A 23,176-nucleotide genomic window follows, 5' to 3' on the forward strand; every position below is an offset into this window, starting at 1 on the left:
CTCCTGATGTAGAATTAAGTAAAAAAATAAAAAAATTTAAAAATTTAAAAAGCAAGATTAAGAAAAAAAGGGATGATGGCATAATGTGTTACCATTTATTTAAGAAAGGGAAAAAAGTACATATAGAAAACAATGGAAAGGAAAATCAAAAAATATTTTAAGTGGTTACATTTAGAGAAGGCAGGCTATAAGGTGAAGGGAGTAGAGGTATAAACTAGACTTCCTATACTGTATTTTATTTTATAGATTTAACTTTTTAATCATAAAAATATTTCATGTAAACATAAATCAAAATTAACTTTATAAAGCAGTACCTATACACTGAAAGCAAAAAGAAATAAATGAACTTGTCTCATTGGTGACATAACTATACAGAGACTTCAAAATATACTTATTTGACCACATATCCATAGCTGGGGGAATTCACAAGGACAAAAAAAAAGAAGAGACTGAGAAGCAACTTAAAATGTTTTCAGTAATAATGTTGTGACTGATTGTGTTGTATAGTTATTCTAATACTGGTAGCTGTATGTTGTAAGATGAAGCAAATGGTTAATTTATTTGGAGTATTTGAGAACATGATTTTTTAATATGAAAAAAAGAAGATGAAAGTGTGCAAAATAAATTACATATAGCCTGAATTCAAATTGTAAGACGATATATTTCATGAACTAATTAAAAATGTGTGTGTATTTCCCACCACTCTCCACTGAAAAGTCTAAAAACAAAGACCAGCTCAGAAGTGACATTCTTTCCAGCGTCCAAATGTGACCTTTGAGCAACTTTTCCCAGCAAATGATACCAGCGTTCCTGGGTTAAATGGTAGGTTCCAGCAAATAAGAATTGCTAATATGACTCTGAAACATGAAAATATATTTCATGTATAGTCTCTCAATGGCCAAATATGGAACAATTTGAGCATCAATAAAGGTAACACTAGAAATGGACTGAAAGGCATTCATGTTGTATAAACCATCAATGCATACTAATATATTAGCAATACTGAACAACCATATCTAATGTGGAAGATGCTATGGAACCACCTAATTATTTTTTATTTTATTTTTTAAAGATTTTATTTATTTATTCATGAGAGACACGGAGAGTGGCAGAGACAGAGGCCAAGCGAGAAGCAGGCTTCATGGAGGGAGCCTGATGTGGGACTTGATCCTGGGACCATGGGATCACGCCTTGAGCTGAAGGCAGACACTCAACCGCTGAGCCACCCAGGCACCCCACCACCTAATTATTTTTAAAGCTGGTAGGATACCACAATTCATGAAGTTGTTTTTACAAAGAAAAGAAAAGAAAGTCAAACGTGAATCTCATCAAGTCTTGTAGATATAACTATTTCTTTCCATGAAGCATGGGGAACAAAGAAACACTTAAAGAGCTAACAAATCCAGGGAAAAGGAAGCCCTGCAAGACAAAAGAATTCATCTTCAATAAAAAATTGCAAAAAGAACAGAGGAAGGACATTCCATTGATCGAAAGAGACTTAAAACACACATAAAAAATGACAAGATTTTTCAACTGTTAAAAGAAAGTATAAAAAAAATCATGAGACAATCAGGGACATGGACACTGATTATATTTGAAGATAATAAAGAACTATCATTCATCATTTTTGGATATGAATATCTACAGGTAAAATTGTGTGATGCTTAGGATTTGCATCAAAATAATATGTAACAGAGAAGGGAGGAATATATAGGTAAATCAAAGTTGGTCATGGGGTGATATTTGTTAAAGCCAAGCAATGAATAAATGGAGTTCTTTACAGCATTCTATTTTTTGTTTGGAATTTTTCATAACAAATTTTTCTAAGTAAAGCAAATTTTAAAAAAGCAAAAAAAGGATATCTTCTCCAAATACTAAAAATATAAATGACTATAATAAATCAAATACATAAATGCATCAAATATATATTCAATACATAAAACCCATGAGTTAATAGTGATACTTTTAAGATAAGTAAATTATTTGCTCACCACTGAGGTGGTTAGGACACAAGGTCATTGTTTCTGAAAATGTATAAATACTGGGAGAAAATAAAGTCTTTCTTGAGCAGGCTATATTTGATGAGAAAATGTTATTCTTATAAAAGAATGAGAGCTAATAAAAGTAGAAGGAAAGACAACATTTTTAAATCGCATTTTGCAATTTCTAGTGAAATAATGGAACCAGGCAAAATCAACAGCTGATAAGTGAAAGGTTGAAAAAACTTTATAATGGATGAAATAAGCTAACATCACTTGACCCTGTTGCTTATTCCTAATATTAGCAAACAAGGGACAACCTGGCACAACCTGCCTCTGATATGGTACAATAGGAAGCACTCACATCACTTATAAAGTTTTTTTCTTTTTACCAAAAAATTGAATTTCAATCTAAAGAGGCCTCTCTATATATCTTTCTGATTCAGAATATACAGGAGCAGAGGAACTTAACAACACCAGAAAGAAGCAATATGTCAAATCCAAAGTGCCAGAAAAAAACCTCAGGACAACTGATGCAATTTCTTTAGCTATGAGGGATATTCTAGAGGAAAAAAGACCCAGGAGATGATATGCCTGCATCCTGATTCAAACCAATCAATTGTTTTTTTTTTTTTTTAATTTATTTTTTATTGGTGTTCAATTTACTAACATACAGAATAACACCCAGTGCCCGTCACCCATTCACTCCCACCCCCCGCCCTCCTCCCCTTCTACCACCCCTAGTTCGTTTCCCAGAGTTAGCAGTCTCTACGTTCTGTCTCCCTTTCTGATATTTCCCACACATTTCTTCCCCTTCCCTTATATTCCCTTTCACTATTATTTATATTCCCCAAATGAATGAGAACATATAATGTTTGTCCTTCTCCGACTGACTTACTTCACTCAGCATAATACCCTCCAGTTCCATCCACGTTGAAGCAAATGGTGGGTATTTGTCATTTCTAATAGCTGAGTAATATTCCATTGTATACATAAACCACATCTTCTTTATCCATTCATCTTTCGTTGGACACCGAGGCTCCTTCCACAGTTTGGCTATCGTGGCCATTGCTGCTATAAACATCGGGGTGCAGGTGTCCCGGCGTTTCACTGCATCTGTATCTTTGGGGTAAATCCCCAACAGTGCAATTGCTGGGTCGTAGGGCAGGTATATTTTTAACTGTTTGAGGAACCTCCACACAGTTTTCCAGAGTGGCTGCACCAGTTCACATTCCCACCAACAGTGTAAGAGGGTTCCCTTTTCTCCGCATCCTCTCCAGCATTTGTTGTTTCCTGCCTTGTTAATTTTCCCCATTCTCACTGGTGTGAGGTGGTATCTCATTGTAGTTTTGATTTGTATTTCCCTGATGGCAAGTGATGCAGAACATTTTCTCATATGCATGTTGGCCATGTCTATGTCTTCCTCTGTGAGATTTCTGTTCATGTCTTTTGCCCATTTCATGATTGGATTGTTTGTTTCTTTGGTGTTGAGTTTAATAAGTTCTTTATAGATCTTGGAAACTAGCCCTTTATCTGATATGTCATTTGCAAATATCTTCTCCCATTCTGTAGGTTGTCTTTGAGTTTTGTTGACTGTATCCTTTGCTGTGCAAAAGCTTCTTATCTTGATGAAGTCCCAATAGTTCATTTTTGCTTTTGTTTCTTTTGCCTTCGTGGATGTAGCTTGCATGAAGTTACATTGGCCGAGTTCAAAAAGGGTGTTGCCTGTGTTCTTCTCTAGGATTTTGATGGAATCTTGTCTCACATTTAGATCTTTCATCCATTTGGAGTTTATCTTTGTGTATGGTGAAAGAGAGTGGTCTAGTTTCATTCTTCTGCATGTGGATGTCCAATTTTCCCAGCACCATTTATTGAAGAGACTGTCTTTCTTCCAATGGATAGTCTTTCCTCCTTTATCGAATATTAGTTGCCCATAAAGTTCAGGGTCCACTTCTGGATTCTCTATTCTGTTCCACTGATCTATGTGTCTGTTTTTGTGCCAGTACCACACTGTCTTGATGACCACAGCTTTGTAGTACAACCTGAAATCTGGCATTGTGATGCCCCCAGATATGGTTTTCTTTTTTAAAATTCCCCTGGCTATTCGGGGTCTTTTCTGATTCCACACAAATCTTAAAATAGCTTGTTCTAACTCTCTGAAGAAAGTCCATGGTATTTTGATAGGGATTGCATTAAACGTGTATATTGCCCTGGGTAACATTGACATTTTCACAATATTAATTCTGCCAATCCATGAGCATGGAATATTTTTCCATCTCTTTGTGTCTTCCTCAATTTCTTTCAGAAGTGTTCTATAGTTTTGAGGGTATAGATCCTTTACATCTTTGGTTAGGTTTATTCCTAGGTATCTTCTGCTTTTGGGTGCAATTGTAAATGGGATTGACTCCTTAATTTCTCTTTCTTCAGTCTCATTGTTAGTGTATAGAAATGCCACTGACTTCTGGGCATTGATTTTGTATCCTGCCACGCTACCGAATTGCTGTATGAGTTCTAGCAATCTTGGGGTGGAGACTTTTGGGTTTTCTATGTAGAGTATCATGTCATCGGCGAAGAGGGAGAGTTTGACTTCTTCTTTGCCAATTTGAATGCCTTTAATGTCTTTTTGTTGTCTGATTGCTGAGGCTAGGACTTCCAGTACTATGTTGAACAGCAGTGCTGAGAGTGGACATCCCTGTCTTGTTCCTGATCTTAGGGGAAAGGCTCCTAGTGCTTCCCCATTGAGAATGATATTTGCTGTGGGCTTTTCATAGATGGCTTTTAAGATGTCGAGGAATGTTCCCTCTATCCCTACACTCTGAAGAGTTTTGATCAGGAATGGATGCTGTATTTAGTCAAATGCTTTCTCTGCATCCAATGAGAGGATCATATGGTTCTTGGTTTTTCTCTTGCTGATATGATGAATCACATTGATTGTTTTACGGGTGTTGAACCAGCCTTGTGTCCCAGGGATAAATCCTACTTGGTCATGGTGAATAATTTTCTTAATGTACTGTTGGATCCTATTGGCCAGTATCTTGTTGAGAATTTTTGCATCCATGTTCATCAGGGATATTGGTCTGTAATTCTCCTTTTTGGTGGGGTCTTTGTCTGGCTTTGGAATTAAGGTGATGCTGGCTTCATAGAACGAATTTGGAAGTACTCCATCTCTTTCTATCTTTCCAAACAGCTTTAGGAGAATAGGTATGATTTCTTCTTTAAACGTTTGATAAAATTCCCCTGGGAAGCCATCTGGCCCTGGACTCTTGTGTCTTGGGAGGTTTTTGATGACTGCTTCAATTTCCTCCCTGGTCATTGGCCTGTTCAGGTTTTCTATTTCTTCCTGTTCCAGTTTTGGTAGTTTGTGGCTTTCCAGGAATGCGTCCATTTCTTCTAGATTGCCTAATTTATTGGCGTATAGCGGTTCATAATATGTTTTTAAAATCGTTTGTATTTCCTTGGTGTTGGTAGTGATCTCTCCTTTCTCATTCATGATTTTATTAATTTGAGTCTTCTCTCTCTTCTTTTTAATAAGGCTGGCTAATGGTTTATCTATCTTATTAATTCTTTCAAAGAACCAACTCCTGGTTCTGTTGATCTGTTCCACAGTTCTTCTGGTCTCGATTTCGTTGAGTTCTGCTCGAATCTTTATTAACTCCCTTCTTCTCTTGGGTGTAGGATCTATTTGCTGTTTTTTCTCTAGCTCCTTTATGTGTAAGGTTAGCTTTTGTATTTGAGTTCTTTCCAGTTTTTGAATGGATGCTTGTATTGCGATGTATTTCCCCCTTAGGACTGCTTTTGCTGCATCCCAAAGATTTTGAACGGTTGTATCTTCATTCTCATTAGTTTCCATGAATCTTTTTAATTCTTCCTTAATTTCCTGGTTGACCCTTTTATCTTTTAGCAGGATGGTCCTTAACCTCCACGTGTTTGAGGTCCTTCCAAACTTCTTGTTGTGATTTAGTTCTAATTTCAAGGCATTATGGTCCGAGAATATGCAGGGGACAATCCCAATCTTTTGGTATTGGTTCAGACCCGATTTGTGTCCCAATATGTGGTCTATTCTGGAGAAAGTTCCATGTGCGCTTGAGAAGAATGTGTATTCAGTTGAGTTTGGATGTAAAGTTCTGTAGATATCTGTGAAATCCATCTGGTCCAGTGTATCATTTAAAGCTCTCGTTTCTTTGGAGATGTTGTGCTTAGAAGACCTATCGAGTATAGAAAGAGCTAGATTGAAGTCACCAAGTATAAGTGTATTATTATCTAAGTATTTCTTCACTTTGGTTAATAATTGATTTATATATTTGGCAGCTTCCACATTCGGAGCATATATATTGAGGATTGTTAAGTCCTCTTGTTGAATAGATCCTTTAAGTATGATATAGTGTCCCTCTTCATCTCTCACTACAGTCTTTGGGGTAAATTTTAGTTTATCTGATATAAGGATGGCTACCCCTGCTTTCTTTTGAGGACCATTCGAATGGTAAATGGTTCTCCAACCTTTTATTTTCAGGCTGTAGGTGTCCTTCTGTCTAAAATGAGTCTCTTGTAGACAGCAAATAGATGGGTCCTGCTTTTTCATCCAGTCTGAAACCCTGCGCCTTTTGATGGGGTCATTAAGCCCGTTCACATTCAGAGTTACTATTGAGAGATATGAGTTTAGTGTCATCATGATATCTATTCAGTCCTTGTTTTTGTGGACTGTTCCACTGAACTTCTTCTTAAAGGGGAGTTTTAAGAGTCCCCCTTAAAATTTCTTGCAGAGCTGGTTTGGAGGTCACATATTCTTTTAGTTGCTGCCTGTCTTGGAAGCTCTTTATCTCTCCTTCCATTTTGAATGAGAGCCTTGCTGGATAAAGTATTCTTGGTTGCATGTTCTTCTCATTTAGGACCCTGAATATATCCTGCCAGCCCTTTCTGGCCTGCCAGGTCTCTGTGGAGAGGTCTGGTATTACCCTAATACTCCTCCCCATAAAAGTCAAGGATTTCTTGTCTCTTGCTGCTTTAAGGATCTTCTCCTTATCTTTGGAATTTGCAAGCTTCACAATTAAATGTCGAGGTGTTGAACGCTTTTTATTGGTTTTAGGGGGGGATCTCTCTATTTCCTGGATCTGAATGCCTGTTTCCCTTCCCAGATTAGGAAAGTTTTCAGCTAGAATTTGTTCAAATACATATTCTGGCCCTCTGTCCCTTTCGGCGCCCTCGGGAACCCCAATTAAACGTAGGTTTTTCTTCCTCAGGCTGTCGTTTATTTCCCTTAATCTATCTTCATGGTCTTTTAATTGTTTGTCTCTTTTTTCCTCAGTTTCCCTCTTTGCCATCAACTTGTCTTCTATGTCACTCACTCGTTCTTCCACCTCGTTAACCCTCGTTGTTAGGACTTCTAGTTTGGATTGCATCTCATTCAATTGATTTTTAATTTCTGCCTGATTAGCTCTAAATTCTGCAGTCATGAAGTCTCTTGAGTCCTTTATACTTTTTTCTAGAGCCACCAGTAGCTGTATAATAGTGCTTCTGAATTGGCTTTCTGACATTGAATTGTAATCCAGATTTTGTAACTCTGTGGGAGAGAGGACTGTTTCTGATTCTTTCTTTTGAGGTGAGGTTTTCCTTCTAGTCATTTTGCTCAGTGCAGAGTGGCCAAAAGCAAGTTGTATTGGGAAAAAGAGAAAAAGAGAGGAGAGAAAGAAGGAAAGAAAAGAGAAAGAGAAAAAAAAAGGGAAGAGAAAAAAAAACGAAAGAAAAAAAAAGAAGAAAAAGAGAAAGAAAAAGAAAGGAGAAAAAAAAGGGGGGGTGGGGGAAGGAAACAAATCAAAAAGCAAAACAAAACAAAACAAAAAAAAAAAAACCAAAAAAAAAAAAAAAAAAAAAAAAGAACCACCGGGGAGTATCTTCTGATTCTGTGTTCTTTAAGTCCCTTGGCTTCTCCTGGAAGTTGTCAGTCTAGCTGGTGTTCTGGGGGAGGGGCCTGTTGTGCTGATTTTCAGGTGTTAGCAGTTGGGGGAGCTGCTGTGCCCCTGCCTGGTGCAGGGCTCAGTGGGGGCTGTTTACCCCGTGAGGCCGCAGGAGGAACAGCCCCAGTGGCGGGGCAGCTCTGGAAACCTGGATTCAGCTCAGGCAGGAACTCCAGAGCTCTCCGTCTGCAGGGCCTGGAGGCTCCCGGGCGGGGCCGCTGATCTGCTCAGCTCGGGGCAGGAGCTTCCTCGCTGTCCTGGGCCCTCCCGGCCTCTGCCTGTCCCGGGGGAGGCGGGATCCTGGGCTGTGTCCCGGCGCCCTGTGCTCCGGAGCCTGCGCTGGTGGATTCGCGCTCCCGGGCCGCGCAACCCCCTCCGCGGAGCCGCCGCTCGAGCCCCTCCGAGCTGCTCCTGTAACCGCGCAGCCCCCTCCGCACGGAGCCTCTTCCTCTGCCCGAGCCCCTCCGAGCTGCTCCCGGGGCCGCGCAGTCCCCTCCGCGGAGCCGCCGCCCGAGCCCCTTCAGCTGCTCCGGGTCCCGCCGGGTCCCGCCGTGCGCGCTGCAGCCCTTAGGGAGCTCGGCGCACTCTCCTGGGCGCGCAGTTGCTGTTACTGTCCCAGGGAGCCCGAGGGCATCCCCGCCCTCCTGGTTCCTGCTCCAACTCCCCGCGAGCCCCTTTCCCCCGGGAAGGTCGGTGCAGCTCCTGCGTCTCCGGGACGGGGCTCTCCTGTCCTGGGGACACTCGCCCCAGCCTCAGCCCGGCTCCTCGCGGGGCCCCTCCCCCTTGGAGGCCTTTGTTTCTTTATTTCTTTTTCCCCGTCTTCCTACCTTGATAGAAGCGCGAACTCTTCTCACTGTTGCATTCCAGCTGGTCTCTCTTTAAATCCCAGGCCGAATTCATAGATTTTCAGGATAATTTGAAGGTTTTCTAGGTAGTTTGGTGGAGACAGGTGATTTGGAAACCCTACTCTTCCGCCATCTTGCTCCTCCCCCCCAAACCAATCAATTGTTAAAGTCCTTTTTTTTTTTTAGACAATCAGGGATTGGGTATTAGATGATGAATTAATGATAATATTGTCAGTTGTGATAATGATACTGTGCTTCTGTTAAACAAAGAAAACACCTTGTTCCATAAAGACATCTACTAAAATATTTACAAGTGAAATGAAATGAGGTTTCTCTTTTAAGGATTATAAAATAGTCCTTGCCCAGAAAAAGTGGTAGAACATAGAATTAAAGATGAAATAGCAAAGCTAAACACAAGAAGAGCAGAATGGAAATGGTTGTTGGAGCTGTATTATGGGTTCCTGGTGGCGTGGTTCATTGTTCTGTGCAATCTGGTTTCATACATGTTTGAAATTTTCCACTAAAATCTAAAGAAAAGAAAAGAAAAGAAAAGAAAAGAAAAGAAAAGACAAAAGAAAAGCTTCCACTGCTTCTTTCCTCATTGTTAAATATATCAGTTACCAACTGGTTACAGAAAGAGAATCAATGTTCAATTTTTTGCTTTTGGAAAACATATAAGTCAAATCCTGAAATTAATTTTTCTCTTTTCTTCATCCATATGCAGCTTAGAATCACATTTTAATTTCATCACACAAAAGTTATTAGAATCACAAGAAGCAAAGAGTATAGGTTACATCTGGCAAATGCCTCATTTATAAGGATATGATTGAAAGGCATTTAGGTACAAACTAATATACTGGAAGCTAGGAAGCATGTTGGAGCAGTTAATGAAAACAGCCTTCACAGCCTTTTATATCTAAAAGAAAGAGAAAAAGAAATCCCTCATTCCACACTTTCACCTTGCCAATAGAAAACCCTTGGGGTGATTGATTCTATGTTCAGATTACTTATTCACAGAAAAGTCCTGAAATACAGTCTCACCAAGTGCCTGCTTATGTATTAATCACCATGTGCTCTTTGCTGTCTTGGCTGCAGGCTTTGATCAAGACCTGACCCTGGGCAAGACTGGAAAAGACAGCCTGCATTAAATAAAGACCAACAAAGCCCAAAGATCTTGTGTTGCCCAGGACAATTGTTTTGAGAGATAAGAAGCTGAGGTCCTGAAGGGCTAACTCTGTCAGTTGCAGCCCTGCTGGGTAGAAACAAAGATGGATGCAGTCTGGATTTCCTTTTTTTTTTTTTTTTTTTTGGCAGTCTAGATTTCCTGACTCTCAAGCCTGTGATCTGCCATCCTGGTCAAAGATGCAAAATATGTAGTACCTAACACTATGGGCTAGCAATGGTGTGGATGAATCCTTAAACGTTTAATCTGTGAGATTTTAAAGAAATTATGATTACATTTAAATTTACATATAGTAAAATGGATGTTTTTGTGGGTATACAGTTCTGAGTTTAAGCCCAGGTGTAAAGTCATGCAACCAGTACCTTCCCATCACTTCCAGAAAACTCCCTCATGCTACCCCTTTTGTTGTCACACTCCCAACCCCCATACCTGGCAATCACCCATCTCTGAATCTTTAATTTTTTTTATCAAAGTTGTTTGTCCTGAGATTACATAAATGCTGCCTGCCTACTTCCAGTCAGCTTTGCCAAATACTCCTAATCTTTCCTGAACAACTCTTGTATTTCAGTTGCCAAGTGTGGGAAGGACTCATGCACATGTTCAGGAATAATTTCCATCATTGTTAAATTATCCTTTGCCTTTAAAACAAATAAACTGCTATTGTCAGATCCCTCACATAATTTCACCCAAAACAGGATCCAGCTTTATTTCTCTAAATTGTAGGCCACAGAGAAAAAAAGGCTGAGATGAGTACCTGAACAGCATCAGAGTTAGAACTGTCCAAGCTGGCTGGGTAAACAAGACCTGCAGCAGCAGGAGCAGATGGACTTGAGAAATCATGGAGAAACACACAAGTCCCTACCTGAGGGCCTGGTCATCCACTGAAGGATGGTAAAATAACAGAAGTAAATACTATGGAAGGCCACTTTTATAATCAGTAGCAATTTTGCAATTTTAAGCAAGATTTTGGTCTATCAGACACTGGGTCTGATTGCAAGTTCATGGAATTAGAAAGTGCTGGAAATTATAAAAAAAGAAAATTTGCATGGAATGTGTATCTACATGCCAGGTGTCTCTCCCTTCCTGAACTCCTTTTCTTTTTCACAGCATTTCTTCAAGAGGAACAAGGTTAACTGGTGCTTTTTAGAGATGATGGTTAGCAGTTCATGAGCCACAGTGGGCCTAGGATCCAGGTTCCTCCATTTCCAGCTTGTGAAGATACCAGTGAAGAAGAGACAATTTGTTAATGGAAATTCTCTTCATTTAAAAATAGATCTGGGAGGAGGGGCAAGACGGCGGAAGAGTAGGGTCCCCAAGTCACCTGTCCCCACCAAATTACCTAGATAACCTTCAAATCATCCTGAAAATCTACGAATTCGGCCTGAGATTTAAAGAGAGAACAGCTGGAATGCTACAGGGAGAAGAGTTCGCGCTTCTATCAAGGTAGGAAGACGGGGAAAAAAGAAATAAAGAAAAAAAAGGCCTCCAAGGGGGAGGGGCCCCGTGAGGAGCCGGGCTGAGGCCGGGGCGAGTGTCCCCAGGACAGGAGAGCTCCGTCCGGGAGAAGCAGGAGGTGCACCAACCTTCCCGGGGGGGAAAGGCCTCACAGGGAGTTAGAGCAGGACCCCAGGAGGGCGGGGATGCCCTCAGGCTCCCTGGGACAGTAACAGAGGATCTGCGCCCCAGGGAGAGTGCGCCGAGCTCCCTAAGGGCTGCAGCGCGCACCGCGGGACCCGGAGCAGCTCAGAGAGGCTCGGGCAGAGGAAGAGGTTCCATGCGGAGGGGGCTGTGCAGTTCCGCGAGCAGCTCCTAGGGGTCGGGCGGCGGCTCTGCAGAGGGGGCTGCGCCTCCGGGAGGCGAATCCAAGAGCGCAGGCCCCGGAGCACTGGGCGCCCGGGACACAGCCCAGGATCCGGCCTCCCCCCGGGACAGGCAGAGGCCGGGAGGGCCCAGGACCCCAAGGATGTTCCTGCCCCAAGCTGAGCAGATCAGCGGCCCCGGCCCGGAGCCTCCAGGCCCTGCTGACGGAGAGCTCTGAGGCTACTGCGGGAGCTGACTCCAGGGCTCAGAGCTGGCTGCCGCCACTGGGGTTGTTCCTCCTGGGGCCTCACGGGGTAAACAACCCCACACTGAGCCTCACAGTGGCCTCACAGGATAAACAGGATGAACATTACTCACTGAGCCCTGCACCAGGCAGAGGGCAGAGCAGCTCCCCCAAGTGCTAACACCTGAAAATCAGCACAACAGGCCCCTCCCCCAGAACACCAGCTAGAGGGACAACTTCCAGTGGAAGTCAAGGGACTTAAAGTATACAGAATCAAAAGATACTCCCCCGTGTTTTTCTATTTTCTTTTTGATTTCTGATTGCTTCCCCCAGCCTTTTTTTTCACCTTTCTTTCTTTTTCTTTCTCTTTTTCTTCTCTTTTTTCCTTTTTTCTTCCTTTTTTCTTTTTTTCTTTTTCTCTTTTCTTTCTTTCTTTCTCTCCTCTTTTTCTCCTTTTCCCAATACAACTTGTTTTTGGCTACTCTGCACTGAGCAAAATGACTAGAAGGAAAACCTCACCTCAAAAGAAAGAATGAGAAACAGTCCTCTCTCCCACAGAGTTACAAAATCTGGATTACAATTCAATGTCAGAAAGCCAATCGAGAAGCACTATTATAAAGCTACTGGTGGCTCTAGAAAAAAGCATAAAGGACTCAAGAGACTTCATGACTGCAGAATTTAGATCCAATCAGGCAGAAATTAAAAATCAATTGAATGAGATGCAATCCAAACTAGAAGTCCTAACCACGAGGGTTAACGAGGTGGAAAAACGAGTGAGTGACATAGAAGACAAGTTGATGGCAAAGAGGGAAACTGAGGGAAAAAGAGACAAACAATTAAAAGACCATGAAGATAGATTAAGGGAAATAAATGACAGCCTGAGGAAGAAAAACCTACATTTTTTTTATTTTTATTTTTTTATTTTTATTTTTTTAATTTTTTATGATAGTCACACAGAGAGAGAGAGAGAGAGAGAGAGAGAGAGAGGCAGAAACACAGGCAGAGGGAGAAGCAGGCTCCATGCACCGGGAGGCCGACGTGGGATTCGATCCAGGGTCTCCCGGATCGCGCCCTGGGCCAAAGGAAGGCACCAAACCGCTGCGCCACCCAGGGATCCCAGAAAAACTTACGTTTAATTGGGGTTCCCCGAGGGTGCTGAAAGGGACAGAGGGCCAGAATATGTATTTGAACAAATCCTAGCTGAAAACATTCCTAATCTGGGAAGCGAAACAGGCATTCAGATCCAGGAAATAGAGAGATCCCCCCCCCCCCCAAAATCAATAAAAACCGTTCAACACCTCGACATTTGATAGTTACGCTTGCAAATTCCAAAGATAAAGAGAAGATCCTTAAAGCAGCAAGAGACAAGAAATCCCTGACTTTTATGGGGAGGAATATTAGGGTAACACCAGACCTCTCCACAGAGACCTGGCAGGCCAGAAAGGGCTGGCAGGATATATTCAGGGTCCTAAATGAGAAGGACATGCAACCAAGAATACTTTATCCAGCAAGGCTCTCATTCAAAATGGAAGGAGAGATAAAGAGCTTCCAAGACAGGCAGGAACTGAAAGAATATGTGACCTCCAAACCAGCTCTGCAAGAAATTTTAAGGGGGACTCTTAAAATTCCCCATTAAGAAGAAGTTCAGTGGAACATTCCGCAAAAACAAGGACTGAATAGATATCATGATGACACTAAACTCATATCTGTCAATAGTAACTCTGAATGTGAACGGGCTTAATGACCCCATCAAAAGGCGCAGGGTTTCAGATTGGATAAAAAAGCAGGACCCATCTATTTGCTGTCTACAAGAGACTCATTTTAGACAGAAGGACACCTACAGCCTGAAAATAAAAGGTTGGAGAACCATTTACCATTCGAATGGTCCTCAAAAGAAAGCAGGGGTAGCCATCCTTATATCAGATAAACTAAAATTGACCCCGAAGACTTTAGTGAGAGATGAAGAGGGACACTATATCATACTTAAAGGATTTATCCAACAAGAGGACTTAATCCTCAATATATATGCCCCAAATGTGGGAGCTGCCAAATAGTTAAATCAATTAATAACCAAAGTGAAGAAATACTTAGATACTTAGATAATAATACACTTATACTTGGATTTCACAGATATCTACAGAACTTTACATCCAAACTCAACTAAATACACATTCTTCTCAAGTGCACATGGAACTTTCTCCAGAATAGACCACATACTGGGTCACAAATCGGGTCTGAACTGATATCAAAAGATTGGGATCGTCCCCTGCATATTCTCAGACCATAATGCCTTGAAATTAGAACTAAATCACAACAAGAAGTTAGGAAGGACCTCAAACTTGTGGAGGTTAGGACCATCCTGCTAAAAGATGAAAGGGTCAACCAGGAAATTAAGGAAGAATTAAAAAGATTCATGGAAACTAATGAGAATGAAGATACAACCGTTCAAAATCTTTGGAATGCAGCAAAAGCAGTCTTAAGGAGGAAATACATTGCAATACAAGCATCCATTCAAAAACTGGAAAGAACTCAAATACAAAAGCTAACCTTACACATAAAGGAGCTAGAGAAAAAACAGCAAATAGGTCCTACACCCAGCAGAAGAAGAGAGTTAATAAAGATTCGAGCAGAACTCAACGAAATCGAGACCAGAAGAACTGTGGAACAGATCAACAAAACCAGGAGTTGGCTCTTTGAAAGAATTAATAAGATAGATAAACCATTAGCCAGCCTTATTAAAAAGAAGAGAGAGAAGACTCAAATTAAGAAAATCATGAATGAGAAAGGAGAGATCACTACCAACACCAAGGAAATACAAACGATTTTAAAAACATATTATGGACAGCTATATGCCAATAAATTAGGCAATCTAGAAGAAATGGATGCATTTCTGGAAAGCCACAAACTACCAAAACTGGAACAGGAAGAAATAGAAAACCTGAACAGGCCAATGACCAGGGAGGAAATTGAAGCAGTCATCAAAAACCTCCCAAAACACAAAAGTCCAGGGCCAAATGGCTTCCCAGGGGAATTCTATCAAACGTTTAAAGAAGAAACCATACCTATTCTCCTAAAGCTGTTTGGAAAGATAGAAAGAGATAGAGTACTTCCAAATTCGTTCTATGAGGCCAGCATCACCTTAATTCCAAAGCCAGACAAAGACCCCACCAAAAAGGGGAATTACAGACCAATATCCCTGATGAACATGGATGCAAAAATTCTCAACAAGATACTAGCCAATAGGATCCAACAGTACACTAAGAAAATTATTCACCATGACCAAAAGTAGGATTTATCCCCAGGATGCAAGGCTGGTTCAACACTCGTAAAACAATCAATGTGATTCATCATATCAGCAAGGGAAAAACCAAGACCATATGATCCTCTCATTAGATGTAGAGAAAGCATTTGACTAAATACAGCATCCTTTCCTGATCAAAACTCTTCAGAGTGTAGGGATAGAGGGAACTTTTCTTGACATCTTAAACGCCATCTATGAAAAGCCCACAGCAAATATCATTCTCAATGGGGAAGCACTGGGAACCTTTCCCCTAAGATCAGGAACACACCAATGATGTCCACCCTCACTGCTATTCAACATAGTACTGGAAGTCCTAGCCTCAGCAATCAGACAACAAAAAGACAATAAAGACATTCAAATTGGCAAAGAAGAAGTCAAACTCTCCCTCTTCACTGATGACATGATACTCTACATAGAAAACCCAAAAGCCTCCACCCCAAGATTACTAGAACTCATACAGCAATTTGGTAGCGTGGCAGGATACATAATGAATGCCCAGAAATCAGTGGCATTTCTATAAACTAACAAAGAGACTGAAGAAAGAGAAATTAAGGAGTCAACCTGATTTACAATTGCACCCAAAAGCATAAGATACCTAGGAATAAACCTAACCAAAGAGGTAAAGGATCTATACCCTAAAAACTATAGAACACTTCTGAAATTGAGGAAGACACAAAGAGATGGAAAAATATTCCATGCTCATGGATTGGAAGAATTAATACTGTGAAAATGTCAATGTTACCCAGGGCAATTTACACATTCAATGCAATCCCTATTAAAATACCATGGACTTTCTTCAGAGAGTTAGAATAAATTATTTTAAGATTTGTGTGGAATCAGAAAAGACCCCGAATAGCCAGGGGAATTTTAAAAAAGAAAACCATATCTGGGGGCATCACAATGCCAGATTTCAGGTTGTACTACAAAGCTGTGGTCATCAAGACAGTGTGGTACTGGCACAAAAACAGACACATAGATCAATGGAACAGAATAGAGAACCCAAAAGTGGACCCTCAACTTTATGGTCAACTAATATTCGATAAAGGAGGAAAGACTATTGGAAGAAAGACAGTCTCTTCAATAAATGGTGCTGGGAAGGGATCCCTGGGTGGCGCAGCGGTTTGGCGCCTGCCTTTGGCCCAGGGCGCGATCCTGGAGACCCGGGATCGAATCCCACGTCAGGCTCCCGGTGCATGGAGCCTGCTTCTCCCTCTGCCTGTGTCTCTGCCTCTTTCTCTCTCTCTGTGACTATCCTAAATAAATAAATAAAATATTTTAAAAAAATAAAATAAAATAAATGGTGCTGGGAAAATTGGACATCCACATGCAGAAGAATGAAACTAGACCACTCTCTTTCACCAGACAGAAAGATAAACTCAAAATGGATGAAAGATCTAACTGTGAGACAAGATTCCATCAAAATCCTAGAGGAGAACACAGGCAACACCCTTTTTGAACTTGGCCACAGTAACTTCTTGCAAGATACATCCACGAAGGCAAAAGAAACAAAAGCAAAAATGAACTATTGGGACTTCCTCAAGATAAGAAGCTTTTGCATAGCAAAGGATACAGTCAACAAAACTCAAAGACAACCTACCGAATGGGAGAAGATATTTGCAAATGACCTATCCGATAAAGGGCTGGTTTCCAAGATCTATAAAGAACTTATTAAACTCAACAGCAAAGAAGCAAACAATCCAATCCTGAATGGGCAAAAGTCATGAACAAAAATCTCACAGAGGAAGACATAGACATGGCCAACATGCACATGAGAAAATGCTCTGCATCACTTGCCATCAGGGAAATACAAATCACAACCACAATGAGATACCACCTCACACCAGTGAGAATGGGGAACATTAACAAGGCAGGAAACCACAAATGTTGGAGAGGATGCGGAGAAAGGGGAACCCTCTTACACTGTTGGTGGGAATGTGAACTGGTGCAGCCACTCTGGAAACCTGTGTGGAGGTTCCTCAAAGAGTTAAAAATAGACCTGTCCTAAGACCCAGCAATTGCACTGCTGGGGATTTACCCCAAAGATACAGATGCAATGAAATGCCAGGACACCTGCACCCCAATGTTTATATCAGCAATGTCCACAATAGCCAAACTGTGGAAGGAGCCTCAGTGTCCATAGAAAGATGAATGGTTAAAGAAGATATGGTTTATGTCTACAATGGAATATTACTCAGCCATTAGAAACGACAAATACCCACCATTTGCTTCAACGTGGATGGAACTGGAGGGTATTATGCTGAATGAAGTAAGTCAATCGGAGAAGGACAAACATTATATGTTCTCATTCATTTGGGGAATATAAATAATAGTGAAAGGGAATAGAAGGGAAGGGAGAAGAAACGTGCAGGAAATTTCAGAAAGGGAGACAGAACATAAAGACTCCAAGCTCTGGGAAACGAACTAGGGGTGGTGGAAGGGGAGGAGGGCATGGGGTGGGGGTGGATGGTTGATGGGCCCTGAGGGGGGCACTTGACGGGATGAGCACTGGATGTTATTCTGTATGTTGTTCAATTGAACACCAATAAAAAATAAATTTATTAAAAAAATAAATAAAAAGAAAAAGAAAAAAAATAGATCTGCCCTACAACCCAGCAATTGCACTGCTGGGGATTTACCCCAAAGATACAGATGCAATGAAACGCCGGGACACCTGTACCCCAATGTTTCTAGCAGCAATGTCCACAATAGCCAAACTGTGGAAGGAGCCTCAGTGTCCATCGAAAGACGAATGGATAAAGAATATGTGGTCTATGTATACAATGGAATATTACTCAGCCATTAGAAACAACAAATACCCACCATTTGCTTCGACGTGGATGGAACTGGAGGGTATTATGCTGAGTGAAATAGGTCAATCGTAGAAGGACAAACACTATATGGTCTCATTCATTTGGGGAATATAAAAAATAATGAAAGGGAATAAAGGGGAAAGGAGAAAAAATGAGTGGAAATATCCGGGAGGGAGAAAAAATGAGTGGAAATATCCGGGAGGGAGACAGAACATGAAGACTCCTAACTCTGGGAAACCCACTAGGGGTCGTGGAAGGGGAAGTGGGCAGGGGTTGGGGGGTGACTGGGTGACAGGCACTGAGGGGAGCACTTGATGGGATGAGCACCGAGTGTTATTCTATATGCTGGAAAATTGAACACCAATAAAAAATAAATTTATTAAAAAAAGGGAATTTTCTTCATTTTTAACTTCTATTTAGTTTTTGATATGATTTAATTCTTTAATCCTTATCCATTTCATTATCCATATTCTGTATCCTACAGAGACAATGTAGCACTTGGTAATGGCTGTAGCTATACAAATACAATCTTTACAATATAGATATTTATCAATTCTTAGTATTGAGATTATCTCAAACTCCCAAGAATTTAACATAGAAATAATTCTAACTTTGTATTTTAGCTGACTGTTTAACTAATTTATGCAGGGAAAATTTTGCAATGATTATTTTCCCTTCATTTTGATGTTTCCATGTCTTAGAACACAGGAATATGAATTCCACAAAGAAGCTTCTCTCAATTTGTTCTTCCTACATTTGTATCTTACAGGATAATCAATATTGAGCCTTCCAAAGTGGCTCCTTGTCCAATGTGATGGAGATAACAGAAGTGATTGGCATGTGAGCCAGAAATATATGACACAAAACCAATGACATGCACATTACTACTTGGCACCTGAAACAGGCCTAATCTGCTCTGGAGAAACCCAGGCCTCTTCAGCCATTTTTCTACTCTCCTCCCTTCCTTTTTAAAAATCAGTTCTGTAGAGCTGCTACAAACAACTGTAGAGCATTCACCTTTGTATAAATTGTTTGACTACTGCTGCTGAAAAAGGCTATTTTTCCCTTTCAAAAGTTATAAACTAAAACAATGAATCCAGCTTATCAGAAGTGAACTCCGAATAAAAGGGAGAGGAGAGGAAAGCTGTTCTAGTAACAAATATATCCAAGGAGCTCATATAATCCATTCTCTTTACCCTAACCGTTAGATATGAACTGTGATACCATTGAGAAGCAGGAATGTCAGCACACTTGAACCAGTATTGACCATAAATTTTCTCCTGCAGTCTTGGTTGCTGTGTTCCTTGTCTCCTTGTCATTTACAAAGATGCTGACAGTGGAGCCTCTGCTTCTTATATTCTAGGTATAAAACCAGCAAACATGTATTTCATTTAACCTCTCTGCGGTGTCTTCCTTGGGCTCATCACCATTTAGAGGTAAAGGGAGCCATTATTCTGCTTTGGCTCCCCAGTTCCTCAGGATGGTGTTTGGAAGAAAACATCTGGTTAACAAAGAATGTTGAGTGTTGTTTCCTGGAAGAACTACTTGTGGAATAAGTAAAGGTAATGGGACTATATAGATTAAAGAAAAATGTTAGGTGCATGACAATTAATACAAATATATCTACTGATGGATTTCTCAAGGGGTTGAGAAGATATGGAATCCACAAAGGAAGTAAAAGGGTCAGAAGAAAAGAAAATGCCTGCCTACAGGTAATTTTAAAATCACATACAAAAAGGAAGTACAGATAAAACTATTTTTTGAGTTGGATTTTATTCTTGATAACTTGCCATATCAACACAGGCATTCATAACAAAGCACTTCCAGGTCTGATCATCTTCTCCCAAAATACCACTAGTCTCCAATCATTCTTTTACAGGACCTTGGTCATGACTATTCCTCTCCACAAAGAAACAAAGAGAAGTATACAGTTTAAATGATCCCATACTGAAACAAGTCCCCAACACTTGCAAAACTGGTTTGCTTAACAGAGCACCAAAAGCAGATCTGCACCATTATTGAAACTCTCTGCCTTGCTCTGCCATCTAATGTCCACACTCTCTCCAGTATGCTGGCTGCTTACTGCAGGAGTCAGGTAAGGCATGTCACAGAGTAAGGGATCCCCAGGGGAAAGACAGAGATCATCTCCTGAACCAAGGGCACCCCCAGCTAGGTGGGGGAAGAGAGGCAGCCTTTTTGATGCAGCTTGAAATGCGGGACAGCTTGTTCTGCTGATTCTCCTTTTACCCACATGTTTATTTCCTTCTTTAAACAAATGGTCTTAGAGAGACTTGCTGTGGGTTCCAAAGACTCTGGAATTTTCCCGACTTTTTATTTCCCTAGAGCTATCCACTTACCCCTGAGTTTCTCTTTGGAGACCCGAGTTCTGAGTCCACCACAGGCCTTTTTCTGGTGCTGAGTTTAACCATAGATGAACATCCTGAGGGAATCCTTGATTCAGAGCTCTCTGCCTACCATCTGCTCCACATTTCTCAGTCATGGTCACCTGGCCCTCACTGCCTCCCTAGAGGCTCCTGGGGTGGTTGTAAGGCATTGTTTATTTGAAAGTACCCAGTCTTATTTGGAACCTAGTAGACAAAGATTTAAAAGTAGTTATTACAAGTATGATAGAACTAAAGGAAGCCATGTTTAAAGGACTAAAGACAGACATGAAACAACTTATCAAGTAGAGAATATCAACAGAGAGAAATTATTTTTTTAGAAAAACAAATGAAAATGTTGGAATAAATATAATACAATAAACAAAATGAAAAAAATCACTAGGGAGGCTCTATAGGTGAATTGAGTTGGCAGAAGAATCAACAAACTTGAAGCTAGATCAATAGATATTTTGTAGATTGAAGAACACACACACAAAAGAAAAATGAACAGAGCCTTAGACAAAAGTGGGACAGCATAAGTACATCAATATAAACATAAGAAGAATACCAGGAGATGAGAGAGAAAAGAGCAGAAAGAAATATTTAAAGAAAGAACGGCTGTAAACCCTCTGGATTTGATGAAAAACACTAGTCAACTTATCCAAGAGGCTAAATAAACTCCAAGTTTGAAATTTTATTTTTAAACACAAAGAGACCCTGACTCTGACACATAAGAATAAAAATGTTGAAAGTCAAAGACGAAGAGAAAATCTAAAGCAGCGACTCATGTATATGACTTTAGGTACAAGACTAATGTACATGATTCATCATAGACAAAAGAACCACGAGAGGATCAATACTGACTCCTCATCAGAAGCCATGGATGATAAAGGGCAATGGGAGGAAATATTCAAAGTATTGGAAGGAAAAAGAAATATTTTAAAAATGAAGGTGACATAAAGACATTAACAAAAACTAAGAGACCTATTATTAGCAGGTCTGTCTTATAAGATATACTAAAAGAAGTTCTTCAGCCTAAGAGAAAGGGATACCAGAAGATAATTTGAATCCAAATGAAAAAGCAAAGAGTATTGGTAAAGATAATTAATTTAGGTAGTAATAAAATATACTATGATTATATATTTTTCTTTCTTCCCTAATTGATTTAAAGATAATTTACATAAAGCCTCATTCATTAACTGTATTATTTTACTTATATAAAAATGCAATATATTTGACAATGACAATATAAGGTAGAGTGGGAATGAAACTATGTTGTAGTATCTAAATGACAGCAGAAGATAACTTGACTCCACAATAAAAAAAAAATGAAGCAAACTAAAAATAGTAAGAAGCTAATATTTATATAAAAATATAAAACTTCTTACTTCACATAGTACACTGTATTTACATATTTAAACTCTATTGGGGCATGTAGGTGGCCCAGTCAGTTAAGCATCCAACTCTTGGTTTCACCTTGGGTCATGATCTCAGGATCATGAGATAGAACACTGCATCAAGCTCTATGTTCAGCATGGAGTCTGGGATTCTCCCTCTCTCTCTCTCTCTTTCTCCCCACTCTCTCTCTAAAAATAAATAAATAAATAAATAAATAAATAAATAAATAAATAAATAAATAGATAAATAAATAGATAGATAAATAAATAAATAAATCTTTTAAAAAATAAACTCTATAACTCTCTTTGCCTCCTTAAAGGACATAAGACTCTACAAAGCAATAATTATAGCAATATATTGTTGGTTTTGTAATGTACATGAGCATAATTTGTATAATAATAAAAATAGGGGATCCCTGGGTGGCTCAGCGGTTTGGCGCCTGCCTTCGGTCCAGGGCACGATCCTGGAGTCCCGGGATCGAGTCCCGCGTCGGGCTCCATGCATGGAGACTGCTTCTCCCTCTGCCTGTGTCTCTGCCTCTCTCTCTCTCTCTCTCTGTCTATCACGAATAAATGGATAAAACCTTTAAAACAATAATAAAAATAATAAAATAATAATAGTACAAAACAAGTAAATGGAACTTATGAAAGTACTTATTAATTATTATAATTAATTACTATAAATCTAATGTAGATTCTATATGGTAAAACCTACAATAATTACTAAGAATGTAACAAAAATTTTAATACAAAAATAGAGGTCTTAAAATGGTACCCTGGAGAATATCTAGTTACAACAAGAAAAGGTAATAAAAAATTGGATAAAAGTGGTCAAAATGTACAAATGTCCCATTATAAGATCAATAAGTACTGGCAATGTAATGTACAACATGATGACAATAGCTAACAACTGCTGTATGACATACTGAAGAGCTGCTAAGAGAGTAGATCCTAGACGTTCTCATCACAACGGAAAAAACATTTTCTCTTTTTCTTTTTTTGTACAATATGAGGTGATGGATATTAAGTAAATTTGTTGCAATAATCATGTTGCAATATATATAAGTCACATCATTATGCTATGTACCTTTAACTTATACAGTGATGTATAATAATTATATCTCAGTAAAATGGAAAAAAAGAGGTAGTCAAGGAGGAACAAATGTATGACTTGTAAATATTTTCTCCCTCTCTGAGAGTTATCTTTTCACTTCATGACAGTTTAAGCCCAAAGGTGCTAAATTTTGATGAAGTCCAATTGTCAACTTTCTCTTAATTGTTGTGT

Source organism: Canis aureus, chromosome 2, assembly GCF_053574225.1.
Source record: "Canis aureus isolate CA01 chromosome 2, VMU_Caureus_v.1.0, whole genome shotgun sequence".
NCBI lineage: Eukaryota > Metazoa > Chordata > Mammalia > Carnivora > Canidae > Canis > Canis aureus.